Below are 13,364 nucleotides of genomic sequence, written 5' to 3' on the forward strand. Positions count from 1 at the left end.
TCAATTGACCGGGAGAGCTGATGCCCCTATCAATTATTCAAGAGGGCAAATAAATATTTCAGATGATTTGATAGGAAGGCTAGTGCTGGTCTTATAGAAAGCTTTGCATTTCATTAGCCTCTTGCTAAAAGTTTTATAATGAGCAGAGCACAGGTGGCATCCCCGCTGCAGAGATGGGAAGGGGAGAAATGAGAGCCTGCAGATCAAGGGAGCCTCGTCCCGGCGTCATTCCATTACCCGTACTTTCCTTTTGTAACGTGAAAATTGGAGTCAAGTCCCCCAAAGAATTATCATCCTTTGCAATCACAAAGGAAATTAAAATGATCAAAAGTATGTCATATTGCAAGGGTCCTAATTGTAATTCCTATTGGAAATGCAATTATCAGATACTAATATCACAGATATAATTTATGCAGTTCCACATCCAAATAGCCCTTCACCAAATATTTAATATTATCAATTCCATTTTCCAGAAGAAAAAACTGAGTTTCTCTAGTCATTTATAAAGTGCTCACTAGGTCACCTGTATTTGAAAGCAAGGGGCTTCCCCCCACCCCACAGCTTTTGAGACGATTTTTCCTATTAAAACCATACTTTCCTGTTTAACGTGATATCTGTCTTAGGAATAATCTTCATTCAGGCTGCTGATCCTTTGTACCAGGAGGGGAAAAAAAAAGAATGAAAAGAAAAAGGCTTTAGAGGGATTGACATCATTTTCCTTAATGTGCATGGAAAGTTCTGTGCCTTTAAAATGATCTCGGCAAAGAAATATTAGGGAAAAAATGAATGAATCCCAGTTACCCTGGGACACGGGGCCCCTTGTTTCATTGTGTGGTGCTGGGGCGCCCCATGCTGCTGGAGACCCTTGAAAATGCTGGCGTCTCAAATAAGTATGTCCACATTCTCTGTGAAAGTAAAGACTTCGTCTACCTTTTCTTTGGAACTGCTCAAGCACCAACTTTATCAGATTTTACAGTTTCAGGCCATGAAGCTAAAATGGGGAGTCATCTCTTCACAGCATTTTACAGTTTACAAATGCAAAAATCCCCATCAAATTACTGGAAGCATTACTGGTATGCTAAGGCCTGCAAAGGAGAAAAAAGAATTCAGATGCTCTGAAAAATACAGCTTAATTGTCAGAAGGTTTGAATATGAAAACAGTTGAGGACTATTTTTCTAAATGGAGAGACCCACATAAAAATCACTGAATGAGGATTTTCTGTGCAGGCAGTTACACTCTACGAAATACTCAATGAGCTATGAAAGAGACATCTCAGCTACAGAAAATCATAATTTAAATGTTAGGTTTGTTCATTTTCAGCTTCATGAATTAATATAGTGAATTCTTTCTATTATCCTGTAAGTAAAATCTGATCATGTTTAGAATCAGATTTTGGTGCTGCCTCTTCTCACAAATATCTTTTGGGGGAACCATTTAATTATTTATTTGAATAATATTCCAAACCGCACAGAATGATAAAAGATTGGAACAAGATGGCGGACCTGAGATGTGAGCCCGTACCCCGATCCTGCCCTGCTCCGAATACCTAGGAATTACAGAAAATACATATTTTTTAAACAATTGCCTCCACTTGGAAAAAGAGGGGAAAATCATAATGCATCAGAAATTAAAAGGAAATCTCAAGATGAAGAACATGTGAAATTAGACAGAAGAAGGTGATGAGAACCAGAAATCTAACAGGAAAGAACTACTGTAAAAGGCGGAATTATCTCCAAAGAGAGCCGGCAGAAGGGGCACCCCGTGGAGTGACACTTGGGTTACCACATCCTGAGGATTTGAGGGACCGAGCCCACTTCAACTCCCAGCCTTTCTGCAGGCATCAAAGAATAGCACGGTGACACCGAGGCTGAAGTGTGGTGCTCGCCAGGGAGTGCGCACCGTCTGAGGACACCTCCGCTGGAGGGAGGCCTCCGTTAGGTACGTAAACGCATGCACACATCGAGCAACACACGCAGATGTGTAAATACAACCACAACATCGACCTCCACAAAGTGCGCTCTGGGGAAAAAGGAGACCTCATGGAGGAAACAGATCAACATTTTAAGACAAGCAGAGTTGAAATCCTAAAAGAGATGGAAGGAGCTGTATAATCCAACTAAAGAGCGATTCAAGATTTTGGAAATGAAAATTCTGATCATGAAAATACTATTATTTTTATTACTACAACTGCTAGTAGTAATATAAGTTTGATGCAATGAGCAAAGAGCTGACTAAGCACAACTGAGGAACACACTAGGTCATCTGGAAGACTGTCTTACCTAGGCCCCTGTCGGAACATTCAACCAGAAATTGATCTTCCACCAACTCCTGCCAGAGACCAGCTTGAGACATGTGCTGGTTCAGTGTCTTGGTTGGAGCACAAAGAAGCCACCCCTCACCTCTTCTAGGACCCCCAAGTTTGAGTCTCAGAGTAAAGGAGGCCGCCGGGCCATAATTACCAGGGCAAATGCCCCTGAGCTCCCCGGGACAATGCCTTTTCTGAGATCAGCAGTGTATGCTCCAGAGGACATTTCCTCTGCTGGCCTTCTGCTTCCTCAGCCCTCCCCTCAGCCCGCTGTGGATGGCCTGTTTTATCCACGGGTGTGAGGAGCTACATAACATTCTCACAGCCATATTCTAGAATGGATATTTGAAAAGAACCTGGTAAAACTTGGCTTATTAATAGGAAGAAAAGCCTGGAGCGAGACGCTAAAGAAACTTGGAAGTCAAAAGATCTATATCCACCTTCAACCCCCACAAGGAGAAAAATGATCGGAATCCAAGATGACTTTTCATAAAAGTGGGGAAAAAAGCATGTTACAAAACACCTTTTTTTGATGCATTTGAAACGGCAGCATTTCTAAAACCGTATATTTACACAATAGTATGGCATAGTACTAAAAGATACATTTTTTAGAGTTTACTTTTTGAAGCATTGTGTAAGTTGGTTTATGGACGGTCAACTTTCAAGCTTAACAAAAAGCTTGAAAACTGCCAATGTCTGCATATTGCTAACAGGGAGGCTCAATCCCAGGGAGGGTCACGAATTTCCCCGAGGTCACTGGGTCCTCCCTCTTTTTTAACTCAACAGAATTTTCCACCAGCCGCAAATTATCCCTGATCGTTCGGAAGGCTGCATCTGATGACACTTTCTAAAACCAACAATGGAAGCTGCGTGTACTTCAAAGAATCACTTTTTTGGGGTGGGGGGGAGTGTTGTCATCATATTTTGGAAGTTAGAAAAAAATCAAAGCAGTTTGATAGAATAGTCTAAAATCAAAGCACAGACAATATCCTAATCTAATTAAAAGTATCTATTACCCCAAGTTCAGTTTTCCACCTTTTACCGAGAAGTCTTTGACGGTGGGTGACGAGTGCCGTGGATCCTGCGAACACCGTAGGAAGTACGAAGCTGTTCTGGTGCGTGCATGACAGGCACGCTGTGCCCCACTGAATTGACTCAGAATAGTGTGATAGGCACCAAAGAGATATTATTTTATTAATATTTAGTACTCTATTTTAGAAATGATTTCCAAATCGCATGTGAAGGGGCCCAGGAAGGAGCTGCGTGGAAATTCATGCACTTGAACTGCTGTCTTATTTCAAACACGGGCTGAGCCTCCTAGGGGATGAGTCGGTTGTTTATGTCCCCATGCCTTTCCCCTGTTTTCATTAATTTAATTTAATTCCATTTATATGTAACCTGAGAGCAGCGTTCCCCTGCAGTATGCCCACTCCATTCGTAAGCCGAATTGAAGTCATCATCCCGCTTTAATGGCTGTGAAGGACTGAGAAATTAATAGCTCTCCCTTGAATTAGTAAATTATATTTTTCCAAAGAGAGCAAAGTAGCTCGTAAAAATAAGTGACTAGAGTCACTTTTACTTTATTTTTATAACGTGTCTTTTTATGCTACAGTTTTAAACTCCCTTTAACAATAACATCTCCCATTTATAGAGTGTTCCAGACTTTTTCGAAGCACCAGCATGCACATTATCCTATTTTATCTTCACCGCAACCTTCAGACTGAAGCCGAGCCTTGCTAAGAGGGCCCTGGGCCGCAGTCTGAGGAACTGAGGGGCTGACTGGCTTTTCACAGCGGGAGCGGGTGGGCCAGGCCCCCATCTCCTGGCTGCTAGTCTGGAATGTTCTATGGTATCCTTGCTGGCCAAGAATAGGCCAGCAGTGAAAGCACTAATGGGAAAAGAATTTCTTATTAGTAAAGATGTGTATACAATGATAAAAATTAATATACTGCCAAGTACACTGTGTTCATTATAAGAAAATAAGTCCTTAAGACCACTGTTACCTGAATTGAGGAATATCATGTATTCTTCACATGTTAAACCTTACCTCACACATACACACACAAATATGCATATTCATTAATAGAATGGCAAATAAATCCATCTTCTGATTGGAATGCATAAGTCTAGTTCTAAAAGTTACTCTTTTAAGCTGTGTGTTTCTATTAACATTTTAGTTTTAGAAGAAAAAAAGTATTAGCTTGCCTTGCAGCTTTTAAAAAATCTCATTTTAATGTATTTCTCCATTTTCATGAACCACTGTGTTATCGGATTGTCTGAAGTACCGCGCATTGTATAGAGTTCTCGTAATGTGTAATTATTCTAGTTTTGGATGGCATTCTTTGCCTCCAGAGCTCACACAGTCTCGCATGTCCTTAAAGAGACGTCCAGCGACGCCTGCCGAGCTCAGGCACCCACAAGCACACTGTGGCTCTTCTGAGCCCGGGTTATGCCCAGGCGCCACGCTAAGGGATGGGCCTCACAGGGGGAACACTGCCAGGCCCTTCGGTCTCTGCCGTTGGGAGGGAAAGGCTTCGGCCACTGATGAAAACAGAATACGCGAGAAGACAAATATAAAACACTGTGTGAATGCAAACGAGAAAATTAGTAATTCTTCCTGAATTATTCCGGAAGACATCACGGCGGAGGGAACATTCTGTAGGGTCTTCTGTGGGGCAGGAGGTTGCCCCGAAAACCCGGGGGCAAGGAAGGTGGCGGGTGAAAGGAGGAGCTCACCAGAGGCTGGAGCCCTGGAAAGAGGGCGGGAGAGGAGTTGGGAGCAGGGCGTGTTTGGGGGCCAGGCAGGAATGGACCTGAAAAAACATTAAGTTATAAAGATATCATCTCTTTAAAAGAAAATAGTATAATAATTCCTTTTGGCATCACTTTCCATTTAAGTGTTTTTTTTCCAATTCATGCATTTGTGGTTCCAGATGTATATTTCTGTGAAAAAGAGCCTTTAATTTACTCCTGGTAAACAACTTTGATAGTGAATGCTTCCTAAATTTTTCACTCATCAGCTGCAGAAGACAAGTTCACTGTCAAATCCTGGATCATGGTGAAAACATCTAGGCTAGTTTTATAATAGTATTTATCTTTATTGCTGAAACCCCAGCAGGTGAAGAAAAATGAAGACAATTTGGTAAATAATGGATGCAGAGATGACTTATTGTTTTTCTGCAATGAGAAATAAGTGCAGTTTATTATGTGACCTTTCTTCAAGTGCCTGTCAGGAACTCAGAAGTAATAAAGCTTTACTTGCAAAGAATGACTGATTTAAAAACATATACACTTAAAATGCGGTATCTCTTTATTAAAAGCTAATCTTCTATTGGCACTTCTGGAGAAATAATGATAGATGTAATTTCCCCCCAAAATACTCATGGCTGCCCCCCACATAAATGCACATCAATTCATCCGCTCTTTCTAATTACATTTTTGGATATACTTCAGTTTAAAATGCATTAGGAAATAAGATGTCCTGTAACATACTTTTTTTTTCCTCCTCTTATATTAAAGGTCATCTTGGATTCTAATCATTTTTCCCCTTGTGAGGATTGAAGGCAGAAAGATCTTTTGACTTTCAAGGTTTTCTGGTGTCTGGGTCCAGGTTTTTCTTTCTATTAATAGGCAAAGTTTTACCAGCTTCTTTTCAAATATCAAATCTAGGATTTTGCCTAATTTAAAATGAGGTTATTTGGGAAGGAACACGTCTATAACCTGTCTTAGAATGTGTATGTCATAAATATTGTTGTCGTGAAGCTTCAGTAATTCTGCATCAAACACTGTGGTATGTTGAAAAGATCTTGTCTCATTTAGTCTGCCTGGTATGCTGAATGTTTTAAGACTATTCACAAACGAAATGACTTTTTCTCTTTAAGGCCTAAACATTTAGTACATGTTCCCTTGGTCAGGCCAAGTTTGTATTAAGCTATTAAATAAAAGCTCACTTTACATGAAAAGTTCTTATTAAATATAAAAGCAGAAGTACTCTCTGAAATACAACATTAATAAAATTCATGAAAACACAGAGATTGTAACCCAAGTAGAGTTTACTTGTGAAGGTATATGGAAGTAAACAACTTTCAATCTCTATTTTATTTTCTATAAAGAAAACGAGAACCTATTTCTAGAATATGCTATTTAAAACGTGTCTTTTCTGTCTAGCCTCTGTGATCAGCAGAACACGGGATAATCGTTCTCCACCAGAAGGAATGCACTTGCGTTCCGTGACGCAGACTGACTGCTTGACCAAACGCACGCACACACAAAGAACACACAAATAGTAGTAAAATCTGACACGTTCTAAAGCTGTCAGAAAAGAGAGGCTGGCTTTGAATTTCATAAACAATGATCTCATAAGCTTTTAAGTTTACCTGTATAGCTCATCATCTAAGAAGAAAACTTAAGAAAATATGAGTAACCCTTTCATATGATCTATTCTATGTCAGGTACTTTTTTGTTCTGTTTTCGTATTTTGATGCAACTTGTTTGGCTTTGGGTTCTGAAAGGGTTTTTTAGAAACTGCATTTTACTTCCACTTGCTTGGCATGGTAGCTATAAGTCTGAATGAATCAGAAATACAAAATGTAGAAATAAAGAAAGAAAAAGGAGAGAAAGAATCCCAAATAACAAACCCTTCTGTGCATAAGTTATTGAGCTTTAAAAAAATTCAACACATATATATATATATATATATATATATATGTTCCATAGTTTTTTTTTCTTAAAATGATTAGAGTTTGGAAACTCTATTGAATTTCTGTAATAAGAGATAAATTGCCTTATTTTCACTCAGAAGCAGCCTTACATTGCCCTTTATTTGTAAACTAACTTAAAATATTTGAGATACATAATTCCTGCAGAAAATCCTACCAACTAAGACACAAAACAAAACAAAACAAAAATTTTTGTGTGCTTTTTGGTAGTACCCATTCGGAGCACAGCGCTCAGGACTTTATTTGATTGCTTCCAGAGAACAGAAACAAAAAGTGCGTGTGTGGCATGGGGTAGACGCACGTAGGTCTTGTGTTGGCTTTGCATACTGGTGACTGACTCAGGTAGTTGATGGCTGGGATACTGGAAAGTCGTCCAGACACAACCAGAGATCATACAGGAGTTACCAAAGCAAACTGGGAATCTGGGGTCCAATCTCATTCATTCTGCTGCCATCTCAATGGCCTTAGGGTACATTTTTAGACCAGAAATTTTAGGATACAAGAGATTCAAGGGTTGATAAGAAGTATGCATTTGTTTTGTAAGTCTCCAAAAGAGTATTGATCAGTAATTCTACCACATTTTGGGGGGGGGGGGGGAGAAGCTTCCCCAGTGCTAGTGAAGTGATGTAAAATTAGAATGATGTAAAAATTTTAAAATGTATTGTAAATTTATACTGTACCTGTCTGTATTGTCTTTAATCTGTTTTCTGTACCAATTTCTTAACACACACACACTCATTCTGACACCATAAAAATCCTGGGAACTCAAAGCCATACAGACTGTTCCTAAATCTTCATGTTTTTTAAATGTATATCTTTTTTTAAAGATTTTATTTATTTATTTTTAGAGAGGGAAGGGAGGAAGAGAGAGAGAGAAACATCAATGTGCGGTTGCTGGGGGTCATGACCTGCAACCCAGGCATGTACCCTGACTGGGAATTGAACCTGCGACATTTTGGTTTGCAGCCTGCGTTCAATCCACTGAGCTATGCCAGCCAGGGCTTTTCGCTTTATTTTATTCCAAATAAAAAGGAAATTATAGTGAATAAGACAGATATAAAATCACATTGGTGTCATTACCCATCAGTACCCTCCAACTACAATAAAAACTAATCTTTAAAATGCAGAACTTCAAATTTAGAAACTGATCAGTTTGATATGAGAGCATGTGACATGTGCCCTGTACCTTTAATATGGAAATCCCTTGAAACCCAGCTCCCCACACTGTGAGGGCCTCCCTGCTTATTACTTTATGACATTTCCAGACGGAAGGTACAGGAGGGGCTCACATCATCCGCTGTATGTTTGACGAGAGAGGCTCCCCTCATAACTGTGAGAGCCCGCTACGGGCTCACTTCACTTGAGGGTTGTTGTCAGTCATTTGAGAGTGATATGGCCAGCGGCCTGGGGAGAATAAACACATTGTGTATTAGGGAGAGCTTTGATGTATGGGAGCTGCCGAATGCCCACGCCTCCCCCCGAAGGTGGGGAAGAGCAGGAAGTGGGAATGAGATGCCGGGAGGAAGAGACATTGCAAAGACCAGGGTCCCGCCGGCTTGCCTGGAAGGTTCCAGCTCAGAATAAACTGAGTGGGCGAAGCAGAATCTGTTTCACGCTGGCCTTGCTGTGTTTCGTGGTGGTCGCTCTGGAGAGAGGAATGGGATAGGGCGCACATTGCTTGTCTCTCTTTCCAGCTATTAAACACTGAGATGAAACCAGGCATTTCGGGACTGATGTCACAAGTCAGTCCCTTTCACACGTTGTCAGGAATTGACTCATCTCTCGGAGTCAGCATTTGCCACACATTTAGCCTTTTCATACTTCTGAATACTCCATCTCACACATATTGGAAAGTAGATTTTCTTTTAATTAAAACTTGGTTTTAGAGAATGGGAAAGTGTTTTTGTTCTTGTTGTTGTTCTAGAAATTACAAATGCCTTTTTCTCCCTTGAGCTACAGAGTGACTTGGTAACACTGCATGTTCAAGTTGGGAAGTCAAGGAAGTACAGCATTGCTTAGGTAGAAGTTTCAAAGTTTCAGAGAAAAAGGTCGTTTCACCCAAAGGGATGTGTTTTATTTTCCTGCTCGTTCACCATCGACGTGTTCTAGCTTCTCTGCGCTTCCTCTGGAAGAGGCTGTAAGTCTGACTGGAACAGAGGCATCGCCCCCCGGGGTTGCAGCAGCTTCTCACACCAGGCCACGTGATTCACAGCGAAGACTAATCATTTCGTACAGGTTTGGTACCGCTCGGAGTCTGCAGCATCTCCGAGAATGACGACGGGTGTGCGTGACCTCATGGACTGTGCTGAGCAGACACCTCACGCTCTCATCGTCTGGCCGCTCAGGGTGCCTCCCTCGCCCACTGTCCCCTGCGCCCCGGAAGGGTGTCCCCTCCTGTGCCGTCTGTTATCTCGGTGAAGAGATCGTTGTGTGGCCTGCTTTCTGCCCCTTGTGGATGAACCGAGGGAGCGCCATTTGTTGAAAGGAGGACCTATTTATGAAATTACAAATTAAACCTCATGTTATTCTCCCTAAAACTACAAATCTGAGCCTTTGGAGGGAGTCAGCCCGCTGGACGGTTATCCCTGTCCTCTGTTGTTTGCCTTCAACAACCTAAGAGCACATTCTTATCTAGTTAAAGGAAGTGATTTAAAAAACAGAGTAAATTGGATTTAATAGAAATGGGCTTACGATGTATATATGTATATATACACATACATGTGTATATCAAGCTATGCATATATGTGTATATATCTATATCTATATACACATATACAAAGGGACTGTGTAAATGTTTCTGTGTATTTTAAATAACCCAAAATGATGGAAACTATTACTTACAGTGTCTGTCTTAGAAGAATGGGGGAAAATAAGATAGTTCACACCCCCACTTAAGTTGCAATTTTTTAACAGATGGACCAAGACCAAAGGTTGCTTTCCTAGAAGCTTATAATCTTGATTCGTGATGATTATCAGATACATATCAGTCTTAATTTTTTTCCCATGGACCTCTCCATGTTGGCTGATTAGAATTATCTTGAAATAACTGAAAGGGATGGGATTAAAAACTGTGCAGCTTCAAGTGCCTAGCAGGCACTGGTGTGTCCGTGGCATTTATAACAACGGGTAACACCGCCTTGCTGTTTGCATGACGCCGGCTGCGGCGCGAAAGGCTCTTCCTCCCCGTCGCGGTCCCACCGCACTGGACACACACGGTGGCTTCCAGCCGTGCCCATGGAGCCTCTCCACTCGGGAAGACGAGAAGAACAAAATAAGATGAAGATGGCCACGGACGGCTCTTCATACTGACATGGTCTTATCAACGTTGCCAATAAGGTTTTATCAGCTTCAGGCATGAGGCAAATCCATCTTATTAGTGTGAGAACTAATGAAAGATCATCCTGACAATGATAATTAATTGCCGTTGTTGACAAGGACTGAGATCCTTTGCGCTCCCCGTCCTGCGGCTCTCTCCCGGCCTCTCCCGGCCTCTCCGCTCTCCTCTCTCAATTAGACGCATGGAAAGCGCGAGGCCCTCCCCTTGGAGAAAGAAGCTTTTAGATTAATCATATTATCTTAAGGTTCCAAATCTCCGTGCCCGCGTGACCTTTCTTCCGTTAGAATCCATTATCTTAAACTATCACAATAATCCTGGCTTTAGGGAGGGAGCCAGGGAACAGGAATCAAACCTAATAGATGGCAAATAAGATTAATCTACGATCTAAGTGCCGATTACACTTGGCCCTGCCCTTGAACACCCAGGTGTAACCTTGAAATTCACAGCCTCTAAGACGCGGCAATTGGATTGAGTGCCCCTAAAGGCCTCAAGGGCAGCTGGCCAAACTTCGCCCGTTACTCCCCAGCCCAGATCCGGGGCTGTCTCAGCCTCCCCGGCTTGTTCTACTTGTGGAATTTGGCAGCTGTGCCTCTTCTTGTTTGTGTTGGGATAGTTCACATTTTTCAGATAAAATACTTATTTTGGGTCCTTGGTTTTTGTTTGTCAGAAGCACCCGGCCGTGGAGAGAATGAACTTTTACCTGGACCTCACAAGAGGAAAACAAATGATCCGGCCCCTCAAAATCTGATAGCTGCACCAAAATAAATTCAAGTCTCTGCCTCTTTCAAAACACTGACATTCTGATCCCGGAGACTACATATGTTTAAGAACCACCGAGAGGAGGGGGGGAAAAAATCCTCCTCGCAACATTTGTCTTCTGAACTTTGAGCTGATTATTTTTCTTCCGCGTGGCCGAAGGTCTTAGAAAGGACACCCTTTGGGGGAGACGCGACATGACATGGGGAAGTTCAAGCGACTGGTGACATGCACAGGAAAAGGGACTGAGCTCAGAGAAAACAGCTGCAGCCCAAGAGCCACTTCGCTGGGTCACACAGAGAGAAGGGACGCTAAACCATAACGCGTTCTCGTTAAAAGCTGGCCCTGTCTCTTAAAATTCGAAGTTGGCCAGAGAGAACGTTCTCTCAGCAGGGACCGGTGCAGTCCGGACCTCGGGAAGCGCTGACACTGTGCAAGACAAGACACGAATAAAGCCGAAGTAAGAGTGAGAAGGAAGTGAGGTCCAAACAAAGACAGACGAGTAGTCTTCACAGAGATGAGAGGCAAAACTCTCTTTGTAGTATGACCATTTCATCTGAAAAATAAAAATAAAATGAAAAAGAGCTAGGGATGCCTGCTAGGGGGCTCAGTCCTAGGTGGTCCTGTTAGTTTAAGTTCATCGCAAAATTATCTCTCCATCGTAGTGAGAAGGACAAGTTTTCTCTCAAAACAGAACAACTTTGGCAGGGCACATTTCGTGAGGCTTTCTTGACTATTTGAACAAAAAGGAATACATATTTATTTGTAGTTTATATTAAGACTTGTAGAACAAGGACTTCAGCTCTACAGTTCCTGAGTGGTTGGTTATTCTGTAATTTTCTTGTAATTTCATAACTTTACTCCTAAAATATTCAAAACAAATACAATCTGATAAGCAGTCTGTTTCATTTTTATCTTTCAAAATTAAATTACTGGATTATAATTGTTTTTTGTTCTTAATGGGTTTAATAAAACAGGTTTGGAAATAAAATTTTTCAGGGACCACCTTTGGAAAATGCAATTTTGAGGCTTGATTCTTTGGAAGACATGGCCGAAAGGCGATGCTGGACACAGAAGAGCTACATGAACTTGGGCTCTCCCAGGACCTCTGAGTCTCAGTTTGCACACGTGGAAACACAGAGAAGGAGCATTTCTGTGTCTATCCAGGGCGGAGGACCTCCTAACTGTGTGAATGGGAGGGTGCAATGTCGGCTGGCTGGCTGAGCTACAGCCCATCGTGCGGCTTATGAGTTATCCGACCCTGGGTAAATTGCCTAACCACTCTGCACTTTAATTTCAGTTATTTAATAAGGGCTATAGAACTGTTTGCATTGTTATTGACCTTGATGTAGCCGTTATTAAGGTCTCAGTCAATAATACATATACTTAGTTTAAATTTTTTTTTTTTACCGTGAACCTGAAAGTGCTAAAAAAAATAAACACTATTGGTTTCTCAGATTTTTGGAGGGGCCATAGCTGAAAACATACCAAAGAAATAAAGGATGCTGGGCGCGCTGGGGAGAACACAAAGGGTTCTCCGAGGCCTCCCTTCTCGGGCGTTAGGACGGTGGCATTTGACTGAACGTAGAAGCCCTTGTCAGGTGTCCGGGGAGGGTTCGCTCCCGCCCCTCGGCGGGAGTCTCATGCCATTAAGTCAGGGAGAGTAATGAAATTTCATTTAATTTGTCAGGAAGAAAGTGCTAATGTTAAAAGGCATTTAATAAAAAAGGGAGAGATTCTTTGAAAGGGAGTCCTTAAGTAATTACTTCAAGTGTCTTAGCCCTACTCACCAGAATATTTACATTAGTGTCTTACAGAGCCCGTGTGTAATTAAATTAGTGCAGCATTTACATTCCCTGTCTTTTTTTTTGAGGAAGTATAATTTTATTAATAATCCCCCTTAAAAAGAGAGACACCCAGAGACAGAATGACTTGATCTAATCAAACGAGCTGTTTGTATTTCTCTGAGATGTTCTCACCAAGAGGCTCGCCGCAGGACAGGTGTGTGTGCATGCACATGCGTGTGTTCTGAGGAGACGGGCGGGTCCCCGAGTGGGGTGACTGTGCTCCTTTCTCATTTCCACTTGGAAGGATGCCATCTTTTATCGTCTCAGACCTCACGTGGAGAGGCAGGTCAGCGAGCACCGACGGCCAGCATATTGCACGCCCTTGTCTGACCCCAGTTCGCTCTCGCACTCGCCTGGGAGCAGAGGATGGGTACGGACGTGCGTGTGGAAGGGAGGCCTC

The sequence above is a fragment of the Phyllostomus discolor genome, chromosome 12 (genome assembly GCF_004126475.2).
Source record: "Phyllostomus discolor isolate MPI-MPIP mPhyDis1 chromosome 12, mPhyDis1.pri.v3, whole genome shotgun sequence".
NCBI lineage: Eukaryota > Metazoa > Chordata > Mammalia > Chiroptera > Phyllostomidae > Phyllostomus > Phyllostomus discolor.